This window comes from Falco punctatus (genome assembly GCF_963210335.1).
Source record: "Falco punctatus genome assembly, chromosome: 1".
Taxonomy (NCBI): domain Eukaryota; kingdom Metazoa; phylum Chordata; class Aves; order Falconiformes; family Falconidae; genus Falco; species Falco punctatus.
The window spans coordinates 35,481,372-35,498,240 of NC_137580.1; positions in this window are offsets into that span (position 1 = coordinate 35,481,372).

Here is a 16,869-nt window from a genome sequence, read left to right on the forward strand (position 1 = left end):
TTTTACCTATAATGATAAGGCAACAGTCTTCCTACAGCAACAAGGCTGTTGCCTTATCACTACAGATAAAGCAGTAACACTACACCATGGTACAGCTTGCTGTTGGCTGTGGTGGGCCACATTAAAACACTTCATGTCATTGAGGACACTGAGGTACCCACCGAGCATTCAGCAATGTAAGCACCAAGTCAGGGAGCTGCTCCAGCTAGCAGTACAATAACCTTAGGAGATATTAACAGTGTAGAAGCAGCCCTGTAAAAATTCCAGTTACTTTCTGATTTCTCTCCTGTTATCTTGTCGAATTCCTGGCCTTGTTTTGGAGGCAGCCAGTTCATCCATCTCCATATAGAAGACAAGTGCAGTCTTGTTTGTAGCATTGTTATCAAAGACTAATGCACGGATAAAGCAAACAAACAAACCCTAATCCAAAGCTATTTTAACTGCAGCATTAGAGCTAGGAAACCAGCTGATTACCTCTCTTTATGCATGACAGCTAACGGGACTGTTGATGTATTTGAAGCGTATTCTTAAAACTACACCATACAGCCAAGCTTTTATTTTGTAAATGAGTACGGTCCATATCACCTCTCTGTTGGTTCTGCTGTGACCTAGCTGAAGAAGCTTTAAGTACAGCATGATCCTGTTCAATATTTTAACATCAAATGTAGATACAGAGTGACCAAACTTTGAGAAAATAGAGAACCATTTTATAATGAAGTATTTTTGCATAGTCTAAGACATAAATAAAGGAAAAGCTTTTAAACTAAGTAGGCAGAAGTACAGACATGACACATGTATCACTATCTCTAGAACGGAATAATCCTGCAGAATACAGCAGGAATACACTTTATTATTTTTCATTATAGTCGTAAGAATAGTTTTCTTTTGAAAACTTACTCAGTAACATCTGAGTTCCTCTTTGAAACTCAAAAATGAATGAAAACTGAGGAATTCATGCTTTTGCTGTATTTTTCTGTTTGGTGTATGCTAACTCCCACCTGTTTGCCTCTTACTATAGATTTTGACCTTTAACATTAGCACAACAATCTGAAATCCACCCCTCTGCATCAGACTCTGTACAGAAGTCCTATAACTAGACCACCCCTTCACAGGTAAGAAAAGCCATTAAACCCTGTGAATTTTCACAGTGGATAAGCCTAGATTAATTTGACCCAGGTGTTTGTCTAATACTGTGCATGGGAACATTCACAGTGTCCCCTAGCTGTTTCTCCTGTGGTGGTCCAGCCTTAGTACTCTCAATTCTAATCTAAACCATGTAAGAGTACCAGCTGGCGCAGGACTTTGTAGACGGATTTTTGTTATGCTGTTTGTGTCACTTTGATGTATTCTTTTGCTTTGCATATGAATACATGTAGAAGGAGGAAAACATGAAGAACCACATGCTGCAATTGAGTTAAAAGTATCAGTCTCTTACTCAGTTTTACAAAAACAAGTCCTTGATTTTATACTACACAAGTGTCATTATGAGCAGTGCAAAAATTTAGAGGCAAATCAGCCCTCATTTGTACCTATGCATCCCTTGCTGAAGTCCATCTGAGCAGATGTAAGAGAGATCTGAATCGGACCCATTAGTCTTTATTTGCATGTTACACGTTTAAGTTAATTTATTCTTTGTTTTAAAGACAAACAAGTAGATGAGCATTAATGGCTAAGTAATTGGATATTAAGTCAATATGTGTATGGATGTGAGAAACCTGAGTTATTGTACCAAAAGCTGCCTAAAAGATAAGGTATTTTATTAAAAAAATCCAATATTTCAGCTACTTTTACTAGACTGAAATAGTAAGAGGAGCAACCTTTGCAGTTACTTAATGCATCAAAATGTGAGGTGCCCCACACACTGCAAACCTGTGCAAGTGAAGAACATTTCTAAAACTGATCATGGCTAAAATATAGTACACAACTAAAAGGTGCTCTCACATGCCTAGCCCATTGGAGACACAATAATACATTGGCAAGATAAAGAGATGTAACAGTGTGGATAGCAAAAATTTTCAAAAGGGCAAGATGAATCTCCAAGGTCTGATTATCCTCTCACAGCACTACAGATTGGCAGCTAATAGAATTAGGCTGGTTTAAAACATGTATAACTGAATTGGGTCCTGTATAATCGGAAAGTTGGCATATCACAGACCAATTTTGCTCAAACAAATAACCCAGTGAAAATCCAGGGATACATCTGGAAACTCACATTGTGAGATGAGAATCAGGCCATGCCTGAAAATTGTAATTAGACATAAACTGAAAGAAAAACCAATATTTTGAAGTGTCCAAGGCAGAGCTTACTACGTCTGTCACATGCATAGCTAAAAGACTGCATATATCCATTGGCAGAGTAATGTACAATTCTGTAGTCGTACTTCTCTTAGGGCTGCTTGTGAAGATGTAATACTTACCAACAACATTCACATTTTTAGCTAATTTTGACACCATACTAATATGAATATAAATTATACAAAACTGTGAACAAGACTACCTCAGTTGTCACAAACTTAAGCAGAGACTGTCAGAATGGTGAAACTTAACCACTAATTTTAAACACAAAGCTAGTAACCAAACAGTGAGTAACATTTCACTTAGACCAATTAATGATGAAAGCTGCAATTGCCTCTAGACTATTACATCTTTATTCATCAAATTCGAATATATAAAAATATTTACAAGCAATGGAAAGAGCCAAGCAGTCCAAGTGGATTTCAGGTACTTCACAGATCAGCCTCTGAGTTCAGAGATTTGTTTAGTCCTATCTTTAAGTCGTTCTGAGAAGCCATGTTTTCAGGAAATATTTGAGGAAATTAATGAGTTTATTTACATATTCTTGAGTTTCCTATAATTCAACCTATTCTGAAGGAAAAAACAATCTTTTTTACCAGGTCTGATATGCTAGTTCCTGGAAAGATTTGTATTCCAAATTTATACCATCCCCTAAGTGAGATGCCTCATCCTGCCTTCAAGATAAGATTCCAGGCATTGCTCAGATACTTGGGTATAATTTATTGTAGCCACACAAAAGTCAGATCTAAATCCTTTTGGACCATGATGCCACAAACCAGCAGTTCAAAGTTCAAAGAGGGAGGCCGACAGATGCAATTAAGTTATCACTGTTGGGATAACTGTAACCCTTGCTGTGCTTTTAGAGCTTCTGGGATCCTGAGGATTGTGAAACGTTTAAAAAAAAAAAAGAGAGAAAAAAACCACCGTATTCTCCTATTCTCCTCAACACTACCTATATTTTCATTGCATAAATCACAGCAGTTGGAGTAAAATACATCCAGTGAATGATTTCCTGCCACTAAGGAAAAAAAATCCAAAATCTTGTTTCCTGATGACTACAAACTTCTCTTGACAAACCTCCAGTGCCAAATGTGGTTTCCATTTACTGTTTTGGGATTTATTTGTCTATGCCAAAGTTCAGGTGTGCCAGCTCTTTGTAATAAGCCATTTGGATGAAAGCTTGGCTAGCTCAAAGGATTCTGATGTATTTTATTGCTGCCTTTTAAGATTATTGTTCAGAAATACCAACTCTAATTTTGAAATCAATTAGCCATGCAGTCTGATGAGGTGTTGGCCCAGCTCAGGTTCACACCCGCTGTCCGCAGATTATTGTTAAGTTGAGTCAGGTCCTTAGTGCTGCTCTGCTTTGCAGGCATCTGGTGTACACATGTTTGATGTCCTCACAAAATGACGCTGATGGCTTAAATGGCAAGGCTCTAATGAAGAAAGCCTAGCAAGTTTGCTGCTGTTTGCCAGCAAAACACGACTTTTACAGGGCTGTGTAAAAGTCTTTTTTCCCCTCGTTTAACTCTTCCATGTCAAGAGAATATAAATCTTCCCCGGAGAGTGGAGGTTCACCGCAAAGGTGACGAGAATGGGACCTGAGGGTCCACTATTGGCATGGAGAAGGAAAATCCCTCTGGGCTCATGCACCTTCCTGGCACCTGCATGGCCCATACAGTTGTGTACTCAAAAGTGCTGCCTCCAGAGGGAAGGGCATCTGCCTGCACCAGCCAATGAGCTCTCTGGAGGGCAGCGGCATATGAGAGCCACAATGAGAGGCACCCAAGCTTCTCCAGTGAGAGGGAAGCGAATGAAACCATCCAAAATGGTTTATATTGGTTTTGCCATTACAAAATGTGTCATGGTAATCCAAATCAAAAATGAGTGTATAAGATCATTTTCCATTTCATCCTTGCAGCCTAAGAAGTTTTTCTGCAGTTTTTCCAGTTTTGTGCAAGAGGTCTAAAAACACAATGTCAGAGACATAAATATAAACAAAACAAAAAAAAAAAAAAACAACAAAAAACCCCTCTGATTGGGTCCTTTAATGTGTACAAGGGAATTAAGTACTTATTCACTTAGATTAATGCTCCTTTGAAAATTAATTTTTCGTTCTTTCAACCAAAAAGGATTCCTAAAAATTCACCAGGATGAGCAGCTGAATATCACAGAATCACAGAATGGTCAGGGTTGGAAGGGACCTCTGGACATCATCTAGTCCAACCTTCCTGCTAAAGCAGGTTCAGCCACAGCAGGTTGTACAGAGTCATGTCCAGGTGGGTTTTGAACACCTCCAGAGGAGACTCCACAACCTCCCTGGGCACCCTGTCCCAGTGCTCTGCCACCCTCAAGGTAAAGAAGTTCTTCCTCACATTCAGGTGGAACTGCCTGTGTTGCAGTTTGTGCCTGTTGTCCTTGTTTTGTTGCTGGGCTCCACTGTAAAGAGCCTGGCCCCATCCTCACCCTTAAGACACTTGTAGACATTGGTAAGATCCCCTCTCAGTCTTCTCCAAGCTAAACAGCCCCAGCTCTCTCAGCCTTTCCTCATAAGGGAGGTGCTCCAGGCCCCTAATAAACTCTGTAGCCCTCTGCTGGCCCCTCTCCAGTAGTTCCCTGTCTCTCCTGAACTGGGGAGCCCAGCACCGGACACAGCACTTCAGATGCAGCCTCACCAGGGCAGAGCAGAGGGGGAGGATACCCTCCCTCAACCTGGCGGCCCTGCTCCTCCTGATGCACCCCAGAGTCCCCTTGGCCTTCTTGGCCACCAGGGCACACTGCTGGCTCATGGGCAGCTTGCTGTCCACCAGAAGAGAAGAACCTGGGGGTCTTTCTCCACAGAGCTGCCTTCCAGCAGGTCAGCCCCAGCCTGTGCTGGTGCGGGGGTTGTCCCTCCCTCGGTGCAGGACCTTACATGTGCCTTTGTTGAACTACATGAGGTTCCTCCCTGCCCAACTCTCCAGCCTGTCCCGGTCTCTCTGAATGGCAGCACAGCCGGCTGGGGTGTCAGCTGCTCCTCCCAGTTTTGTGTCATCTGCGAACTTGCTGTGGGTATGCTGGACTGGACCCAGCACTGACCCCTGGGGCACACCGCTGGCTACAGGCCCCCAGCTGGGCTCTGCCCCACTGACCACAGACCTCTGAGCTCTGCCATCCAGCCAGTTCTCAGTCCTCCTCACCATCCACTCATCTAACCCACACTGCCAGAGTTTATGTATGAGGGTATTATAGGAGACAGTTTTGAAAGCCTTGCTAAGGTCAAGATAGACAACATCCACCACTCTTCCCTCACCTACTCAGCCAGTCATTCCATATCAGTGATATCAGCCATATCAGAGGAACAGTAATAGGGTGATCTACTTGTATCAGTTATCATGTTAGTTCACCTCATATGGTAGATGCCAAACTATCACTCTAATCATCCCAAAAGAATTTACAAGCATTGCATTGTGGCTTCAGAGTTGTAAACATTCATCAAAATCAGCCTTCCATTCAACCCATCTGCAACATTTTGGAGAATGTTAAGTACACACAGCCTGAATTTGACCCAATTTTAATTTTTTTTCAAAGCCAAAAGGATTTTGATTTTTGCTTACATTAACTGGCATGGTCATGCGGGCTTTAGAACCACTGCCCTCTATGCTAAATAGAACAAGAGGTAAATGTAAACACTTAATCTGACTCAGAACAATCAGGTATGAAAATGTAGTTATCTGCTTAAGGAGATGAACATAGTGGCTGAATTCTTTCTATATAGAATACATATATACATATATATAAAACAAAACATATCTGAGGCTTCTGCCTGACTGATATCATGACTTGGATATTCAGAATCAACATGGCCTTTACAATAGAATTCAGGATCATTATTACAGAGTGGGTGTATTTTTCCTCTTCTGTGTTTTTTTCCTGATCAGACACACCAACAGCCTCATACAGGTTTGTATTGATATAGCTTGTCTTCAGGATCACGTTTGAGCAATACCAATTTACAGTTCCTAAAAACAACCGTATTTTTAGTATTCTCACAAGTTGTACATTCATCCAAAGATCAATTGTAATTGTATAAATACCATGCCCCTAGCATGGAAGGAAATACTATGCAAGGTTATACATTTTTACACTAATTCTCTACTAGTGCTTCTTTTACTCATATAAATGTATGAAATATTATGCTGGTGCAGCAGCCAATATAGTGGTCAATGGTTAAATGGAGCATTGTATGTATTTCCTTCATTTGTTGGGTTTTTATTTAGTAGGATATCCCATTCTTGCAAAAAGAGAGGCCTGATTGTGTTCGGAAAAAGGTTTCAGTGTTTGATGAGAGTGAGACTCAGTCATTTAGTTCAAACCTGAAGGAAAAATTACTATCTATAGAGCACAGATGTGGCCATACAGAATACCGAAATTCCTCCTAATAATAATGCTAACAGGGGTATATGTGACACGAAGGAAATGGGGAAAAGGAAGGATGCATGGCTGAGTAAAAAGGAGACCTGATCTGGAGGGCAATTTAGAGAGATGGGGTAAAAATCAGTCATAACAGATGAGAATTTTTCTTTCCCTGATGTTCTTAACAATTGAGCATGTTAAAAGTGTCATGGACCCTAACAGTATAACAGCCATTCAATCTCAGCACAAAGGTCTGACAGCCCGCTATCCCACCCCCAACAGTGGCCATGTAGGGGTATAAAAAAACAAGTACAGAACAATCTGAACAATCTCTCAATTTTTCGCAGTACTGAGCAGTTTCCTATGTATTTAAAAGTCACTGATGAATCTGTCTTCCAAGAATTACTTTAATACTGTTTGAATCCAAATACTTGTATTTTTGCCTTCTGTAACATTCTGCAGCAAACAGCTCCATACCATAGTAGTCTGTGACCACCATTTAGTTATATGGGGAGAGACAAAAGCCCTTTTGTTATCAGTGTTTTCATGGGCTGAGTTCTGTGAAGAAAAAGTAAATAAACATCTTATATTCACCTCTTCCACACACTTCTTGATTTTGAAATACTTCCTCTATACAGACCATCGTCCTTTTGGTCACTATTCTATATATATGTATATATAACTATATACAGTAGTTATTTCATACTTTTAATCATCTCTTATCAGCCTTTATTCTTTTTCTGGTTCTGTTTTATAATTTTGGAGATGGGATGAACAGACTCTGTACACCAGATTCATTTTTTAACATGGATCTTGACATTCTGGAAACCAGAGCCTGCAGATCAAAAGTCTGGGAAATCTTGCCTCCAGACCAGCCAGATTTGGCATTGCTCTGTATACTGTAAACAAATAGCTTACCTTTAGCACCTTGGAAGGTATATTAAAGGAAGTTGTATTATATAAATTCCCATAAAATTATAGGTGACTGAAGGTAAAAATGAAGTTCTGCCAAAATTCCATTCCTCTTAAATGATTAATGAGTTCCATTTTCATTGGGGCCAAAGAGAAAGGTGTGTAAATGGAAGCAGTTTGGCTGCTCCTGTGTCAACACTGGAATAGTTCAGTCAGTTTAGCCAGTTTCTGTTAGGTCTACCAAACATTGGTCTTTCTAGTTAACTTTATTAACTTTATTAAGAGGCTTTAATATTTTATTAGGAATGTATCTTATTCAATAACATTTGGTAAGTTTATGTTTCATTTAAACATTCATTTACTTTTCTGTTAGCCAGGCATGTGGTTCAGAGGATACATAACACCAACAGAACTGGCAGACTTATTGTCTTATGGTAATATTAATGCCAGTAGTGCCGACCAAATTGCTCTGGTCAGAGCTATTTGACATAACAGATATTATCCAATTACATAAGGTTTGAGGGTAAACTGGTAAAATTACAGAAAACCCATTATGATATTTCCTCAGAAGCATTTTTATACAGTTTGACATCTGAAAACCATGCTTGGTCTCAAACACATACCAAGGAGATCACCACCTGACTACCTCTGTCACAAATTATTGTTTGGCTCATTAATATTTGAAGCTTGGATACTATAAGCTTTAAAATATGTAATGCACTTGTGCATATACTAGTGTATAATAATTCTGAAGTAAGTATTTCACAGTATTTTAATGCATTTTGGGGGGGATTAAATTCTTGTCATAGAAAAGTTGCTTTTATTAATTAAAATAATTTCTTTATAGTGAGTGCCTAAGTTCACTGCCTCCATATTTCACAACAGGATTGGTCATGCCATTAGGAAAGACAGATTCTAGGAGCCTTGCTTATCTACTAACAGTGGATATTTGAATGGAGCTATGCTGGGGAGATGGAAGCCAATCTCTCAGATGGTTCAATCCATGCTTTGTGCTAAATCTAGTTTCTGGATTGCCTGCAAGGTAAACATGGCAAAGCAAACAAGGAGACTAAAGTTGCTCTTTCACCAGGCTCCTGTTAATTCTGCTAGTCTATAAAATGGAGTCTGACATTTGGGCCAGATCGCAGGGTAATCCTACTCTTGACCACATAAATCTTGTTGGTTGGCTTCAGCAGGCTGTTGGTTCCCTTATTTTTACCTGGTTTTTCTGTCTATACTCTTATTCATTCCTTACATTAACCTGGAATGTCTCAGGCACTATGTAGCCAGATTTGATTTCTCAGCTTGCTGCTTGTTGCTTCCCAACCAAATATGTTCTTCATGAGAAACATGCTATTTTCAATAAGAATACCATTTTATTGATTTGGGGCTTTTTGGTTTTGTTTCAGTCTTTTGAAACACTGAATGAACTGGACAGACACCATCAGTATACATCATGAAGTCTTCCTGAAATGTTCTTATTACTGTCTTTCATAATGGCTATTACCATTTATGTTACTATGCTCCTAACCAGTAGCAAAGTAGAGGACAGTAAAAAATTTAATCTGCAAACTACTACCTTCCTCTCGAATTTTAGAACTGCTTTGTAAACAGCCAATTGGACTTCAGTAAAATTCTACCTGACTTCAGCTAGTTTGTGCAGCTTATCAAGACTTGTGTGGTCCAAGAGCCGAGTAGAATGATAAGATAAATACCAGGCAGTAAGCATTAAAAGGAGAAAAGCGTGTGAAAACTTAAAATGAAAATTTATTTACGGCACACCCTGTATAAGCTTGACCTTGCTCACATTGTAATCATTTCCAACCCTTCAATGACGTCAACCTATACAAGGCTGAGCCTCATAAAAATAGAAAATGTGAAGGTTATGTGGCAATACACTGACAAGTTTTAATACCCCCTCTTTCACAGCAAATGGCCAACATAGGTGCAGAACTGCCTGCTACTGGTGTGTGCTTGCAAAAATGAGAGAAAAAAAAAGGCAAAACTCTACAAGTATAGAACATAGGTCACGACACACACATTGAAAAGTCATGACCTTCAATATTAAGGCAACAATTCTGTCCTTAACTCTCTGCATTATGAACAACAGGAGCTAAAGTAAAGAACACTGTGTTACCATAAACTGAGAAGTCAGAAGTCAGAGTTTTGTTGCTTTGCCCCAACCTTAATATTATGCAAATGATGCTTTGTCATGCCTTTAATACAATAAAGGACTAATTCCTCAGAAATCAAGGATGTAAGTTAGGTAAATGAAAACTTGTAAATTATGTCAGTAATCCATAACTCATACAACTGATTTGGAAACCAGAGCCTTATGGTTCAGAAAGAAGTAATTGCTTTATTAACTCCCATTTATCAGTATAAAACTGGCTAATTTAACTGACTGACTGATTTATATATTGATACTTTAAATTTAGCTCAACATCCTAATTTAATAAGGGGATCACATATGGATGTTTAAAAATATATTACTTTCTAGTTGGTTGATACTCTAAGCATGCCCTTATTAAGATAGATTATCTCCTTTCCCTTGTTCTTTTAAGAGAAGGACAAAACAAATTATATATCTCGTTCATTCTACCTGACAGAAAGGCCATGTTTCCATATAACCCCCTCTCTAGTAATATATTGAATGCATGGCTAACCACATCATTCATTCTCTTTTTAACATCCATGATGTCATAATCTTTTGCAGCAGTGAGGGCATATTCCTGCCTGCAGACTTTTGGAAATCACCGCAGGGAGTCAGAGTACTGAAGCACAGTCAAGCAATAAATCTACCAGGTATGCTTGAAACAAAAATTGGAAAGAAAAACTAATATGGATTTATACACCTCTAATTCTCCACTAAGTATGGTCTTGTGTATGTTTAGCTGATCCTAAATTATATGTTAAGAACTGGAGGGTTCTCAGTAACTTCCTTTAAATCATAAAATCAGGGCAGGGGTGTGTTTAACTAAAATTATTGATATTGCCAACCATGATAATATGCTTCTCAAGGGAGAGATACAGGTTAGGATCCTAATGAGCACAGGTTTTAGATATTGGTATTAAATAACCTGTAGCTGTAACAATCATAAATTATAATCTATGTAAGCAAGATTGTAGACAGTATATAATGTACAACCATGACTCTGTAATACACAACTTAAAGGTAAAAGTGTGAGCATTTGTTGTATTTAACTTACAAAATTAACTCTCCTGTGAAATGTGGCATTATTAAGATGAGACTCTGTGTGAATTAAAGTAGGTAGCTCTGTGCCAGTTTATAATCTGATTAATTTCTTCAGATTTGTATTCATAGCAATTCAGACAATTGCCCAGCCAAATGCAGATTTCACTATTAATACCACGGCTGAAGACTTCAGTACTATGTGGGATTTTGGCCATAGAATCAGCCAAACTCCAAATCACAGCAACCTAGGTGTAATATCAGGTAAAACTTTGCAGTAAATAATGGCTCAAAATGTCCCATCTATATTTCATGCTATATCCAACAAACATGGGTTTTTTTCCAGAACACCTCTTAAACATTAAGGTTCTGGGTTAGGAAATCAAAACATTTTTATTTCGGCCCTTCATTCTAGTGATTTGAGCTCAAGATGCTTCCTGACTTTCAACCTTAACAACAGATGATTAGAGCAATGGGAAAATTCACTTTCTGAAATCCAGCCAAGTTCTAAAAGGAATCCTTAAATTTATTTTGGAGCCTACATCTTTTAATATAAGCCAGACTATGTGTTTTTGGTACTTAGAAATTATCAGAGTGCTGTTTTGCAGTACAGAAAATCCTGCCCCAATGCCAACACTTCACAGGCCTGCCTTGGTGGTGATTTCAGTTTCACATATCTGGACTTAATGTGCTTTTCCTCAGTTGAAGGTGGAGTTAGACAGGACAACTATATACAAGAATTAAGCCTTCCACCTCTGTCATTTCATGACTACAGATCAGGATGAGGGAAAAGAAATTGCAGTTTAGAATATTAAACGTAAAACTCAGTCACTGGGGTTTAAAATCCATGTGTGCTCCATAGTATTCCTTCATCTTTGCAGCCTCATAACAATAAAATCATATAATGTAGCTGAATTCATTATCTACCATATTACCTTACTCTTCCTCTTTCACTCTCTCCGTTTTATACAGCATTTATTCTTCTTAGCCATATGGTACACACACAGTTCCCTTAACATATGCTGTACATCCTTGTTTGGTGAATGTGAAAAATAAATGTTTGATTAGAACCAGAAAGCCACTAATGAAACAAAGTGGTCATTATTCCTTATAAAATAATCACTGAAATAGACTTCCTAATACCCCTCTGGAAGGGTATTTCCTCAGTAACAGCAGGCTGATTGTAGAGATGGATGGGTAATTGAGAAAGCTGAAAGATGTTCAGAAGGCTTAATGGTCCAGAAAGATGCTGAAATTTAGGCTTTTGTTCTGAAGACAGCACAAAGTGTTTGAGAGAAGTCTATATTTTACCAGAAATCCATTTTATTTCTCTTTGTAACAATTTCTGTTATCTTCATATGCAAATTTACAGTGAAAGTAGAGTGAGAGTGCAGTTCAACCAGAGGTAAATCTGCAACAGTACTGGCTTCAGATGGTACTGACGGCTTGTCAGAAAAAAAATAGTTCCATCTGATCACATCTCATCAGCAAACGTCTCACATTCAAGTGTTCTGCTGTTCAAAGCTGGTTCTGCAGTCTCACAGCACTATTGCACTCACAGTGCAACAGAGTCATCTTGTATTTATCAGGAGTGAACTATTGCCAGCAGCTGAAAGGTTTGTGGGTTTAGTGAGCATACTTCAATGTTGCCCATCATGTATTCACTCTCCAGAGTGGTGCACATTTTTCTCCCTTCCTGAAAAAAAATATTTAAGGTCGAATCAAAACAGTCTGTGTCAAAGTTGATTTCTTGTATTGTAATTTACAGTAAATTAAAGTTTGAAATAAAGATATTTTGAAATTAAAACCCCAGAAGATTGTGACATAGATGAAATGGGAGCTATCACATTCTTCTTTTCACTTAATAATTTTGTCAGAAACAACACATTTTCTCTGAAAAAAAAAGAAAAGAAAAAGAAAATAACCATCTTTCAGGGGTTTTTTTATAAAATAATCAACTCTGTTAATAATAACACACTGAAAAATTGTGGGTTTTTTCATGCTACTATTGCTTTAAAAGGCAAGGTTTTTTCCTCCATTTCTATTCTAAAGACAGTCCAAAAATTGACCCATGAAGACTTTATAATTGTTCCATCATTCTGAGGTTTAACAAGGCCAAGGGCAAAGTTCTGCACCTGGATTGGGGCAACCCCTGGTATCAGTACTGGCTGGGGGATGAAGGGATTGAGAGCAGCTCTGCAGAGAAAGACTTGGTGGTACTGGTGGATGAAAAGCTGGACATGAGCCAGCAATGTGCACTCACAGCGCAGAAAGCCAACCATATCCTGGGCTGCATCACAAGCAGCATGGCCAGCAGGACAAGGGAGGTGATTCTGCCCCTTTGCTCTGCTCTGGTGGGACCTCACCTGGAGCACTGCATCCAGCTCTGGAGCCCTCTGCACAGGAAAGACATGGACCTGTTAGATTGGGTCTGGAGGAGGGCTGTGTGAGTGATCCGAAGGCTGGAACACCTCTCCTATGAAGAAAGGCTGAGAAAGTTGGTTGTTCAGCCTGGAGAAGGGAAAGCTCCAGGGAGATTTTATTGTTGCCTTTCAGTACTTAAAGGGGGCTCATAAGAAAGATTGGGATAGACTTTTTAGTAGGGCCTGTTGTGATAGGACAAGGGGTAATGGTTTTAAACTGAAAGAGGACAGATTCAGACTCGGTCTAAGGAAGAACTTTTTTACAATGAGGGTGGTGAAACACTGGCACCGGCTGCCCAGAGAGGTTGTAGATGGCCATCCCTGGAAACATTCAACGTCAGGCTGGACAGGGCTCTGAGCAACCTGATCTAGTTGAAGATGTCCCTGCTCATTGCAGGAGTGTTGGACTAGATGACCTTTAAAGGTCCCTTTCAGCCCAAACTATTCTATGATTCTATGAACAATAGCTGTTGGCCCAATGAAAACGTTGCTATGCAAAGTAAAATGCAGGTAGTTATTTTCACTTGCTTTACAAAGTTCTTGCAGATTACAAAGTTCTTCTAAATCTATTTTAAAGACTGAGATACATTTTCTCTCCAGTCTTGCTGAATTCAAAATAGAAGGTAATTTGGTGAAAAAAACTCCTCAGAGAAGGCATCTGTATGATAGTTTTGTTCAGATGGGTACTGCTTCAGGCAGTAGTGCACACTTCAGAAAGTGTGAAACTGAGCCATTTCTTCATGATCCCAGATGCTTTCATTACTCCTACAAGGAAATTATGTCCTACACCTTCAAGGATGCATGCTTTAATTCTCAGTGCAGAAGCAGGACCACAGTTTGTCTTTTCATCCACATCCTGATACATACTCCATTGAAATTAAACAAATATGTCATTGGCTTCAGTGAGCTTTGGACAAGTCTTCAAAGGCATTTTTAAACATAGGAGTACTATATATACCAACTGGCTCACTGGTTTTAAAAATGTACCTATTCAGTCTCCAGAATTGAAGACATACATATGTGGTAGGTGAGCCAAGTAGAAAAAGAAAATCACAGCTTTACAATATTTGCTAGCAAAACAAGAACATGCAGAGAATAAAAAAGGATCAGCTCACTAATGGTCAGCTTTAGGACTTAGAAGAGAAAAATTTAAGGCCTTGCTTTACCAGAGTCTTCCTATGTGGTCTTACACTATCCTTTTGTACTTCTGCTCCTCTGTAGAAAAGAACTTCTATACTTATAAAATGAAATGGATGAATATATTTTAAAAAAACTGTGGCGTGTTCTGATGCTGTGCTACAAGGAGCACTTAAAGTGGGATGTAAACATGGGCAAAGATGACATCTACCTACATCAGTCAACAGCTTCTGGTACCGAAAATACCACAGCCCCACAACCTGCATTGCCAATGCCAAAGCTCTGGGCCCCTGGTCTGGTTCTAGCTGCAGAGGACCAGAAACAATTGTGGGGAGGAAGGAGGGATGTTCCCATCTCTTCAGGAGAAGCAGCGAGGCTGGCACCAGCTGTAAGCCCTCACTCCAACCCTCTTCTGATCTGTCTCTGGTCTTGGTCCTGAACATTCACTGCTGGTCTGAGAAGAGTGCACCACTGAGTTTCCTTAGTTGGGACAGTCCCTCTTCTCAGGGTGGCAAACCGAAAGTCCCACAAACTTAAGGAGAAATTAAATGGAAAAGAATACTTTAACCACTAGACAATAATAAAAATGTGCATCGCCATCATCACCATATATGCCAGCACCATATTTTCCTCTGAAAAATTTTTACTATGGCTGAATGCAGTATAACTGGTGTGAGTTAAATGATTCAGAAGATGCCTACATCCTCAGGCTCTCCAGAGAATTCAGTCACAGGGACATTTTGTCTGTGACTCATAAGTAGCTATGAGCATAAAGTGAATGACAAATGGCTCACTTCAGCCAGGAGAGGGGCAGGTCCTAGCACAGGCTTATACACCCAAGTAGCATCACTTCAGAAAACCTGGGGTTCCTATACTCCACTGTGGCTGGAGATTCTTAAAAGTTCATTTGTATCTAGTGTTCAGCTCTTCTCTTGAATAGTCAAAGTTAATTTAGTCTTCAGCTTATATTTTCATCCCAGCCTCAGTGTATAGAAGTAGTTCAAACCTATACCTCCTTGTAACAACCTTACAGTGAATTTTACTTGGGGTTTTTTTTGCATATATATCTATGATTCTAGCATCGCTCATTTTGTATGTCAAAATATTGCATGATGATTTTATAGAAGTAGTCATATATTGTGTTATATATGATAACACTGGATTCTTAAGGTAGAAACCAGAGTGCACCTTTTCCCTATAGGCATATGTTGATAATACATTGATGTTTGCACTAATTGCAACAGCCTAGTTTAGATGAAATTTTCACAAACGCACATGAAGGGTAATCAACATTTACCAGAAAACAATGACTCACTAAAGGAAAGAATCAGCCAGGGATAAAGCATGTCCAGACAGTGCAGGTTACCCATTTTCTTTCAATGCCAGCACATTCAAAATTAGTTTATTTTTTATTTGGTCAATATCAACATAATTTATTAGCCTTGAAATTCACTAGCAAAGGACTAACTCACTCTCTAAAGAGTCGCTGAACAAGGAATGCAACAAAAAGTTGATATAAAAAATAGATAATTAAAAAAGATATATTGGTGAAAGACCTCAAGCACAATCCTACATTTCCTGTGTTGTCTTTTTTTATGGCAACTCTTGACATGGGTGTAGGATGGTGTCTTTCCCTTTCCATTTAAATATAAAAAGCTGTGTATCTTTTATATGTGAGTCAACACTTCCCAGCACGGAACTGACTTCAATACATATAATGGCCAAATTTCTGTCTTTCAGATTCAGCGGGCCTGTCCCTGTTCCTCCCGTGAAGACCCAGTAGCCCATGTGGGTGAGTCTCCTGTGCTGTTGATGCTCCCTCTGCTGACAGCATTCAATCAGGAAAATGCATTGCAAGGGCTTGAGGGAACAGTGGAAAGAAGAAACCACTTGGAGGCAGTTAATAGAAGAAATAGGAACAGTAGAGGCAATCACTGGGCAAAATGGGCAAAATCAGGGACCACAGTGGCAAAAGATTCATTACCAAGCCACATGCCCTACAGGATCTGCAGTTGAAACCTTGACCTTTCTAAGCAGCAGAGTGGGAAGGCTGCAAAAGTTGTGATAGGTTTGAATTTTGTCTTATTAACATTTGCACTTTAAACAATCTTTTGGAAAGAACTTACAGGAAGAACAAGAATTTCATTGCAGCACTCATATGGGAAATGGGAGATCAAGATTACAGCCCTGACATATATTAGGCAGATAAGAGACTGAAACTGAGGGCCCACTAAGTGTCCAAAGCAACAAGTTAGTGGTCATTTCCAAGATGATTGGATTTTCTTTTTTTTTTTTTTTAACTGAAGTAAACCCCCCACAGTTTTCTTTAATATTTGTATCCTTTTACTTGCTGGAAGTGGTGTCAGAATCATACTCTCTTCTCGTCACTCCACTCTCACCCCCTCCAAAAAAAAGTTTCACTGTGACTCACCAACCTCCAAATTCTTCTACTTTCTACCAAAATCTGGGAAAACTAAAACTTCAAGAAGCCTGCTTTAGCAATTCACAAACAGG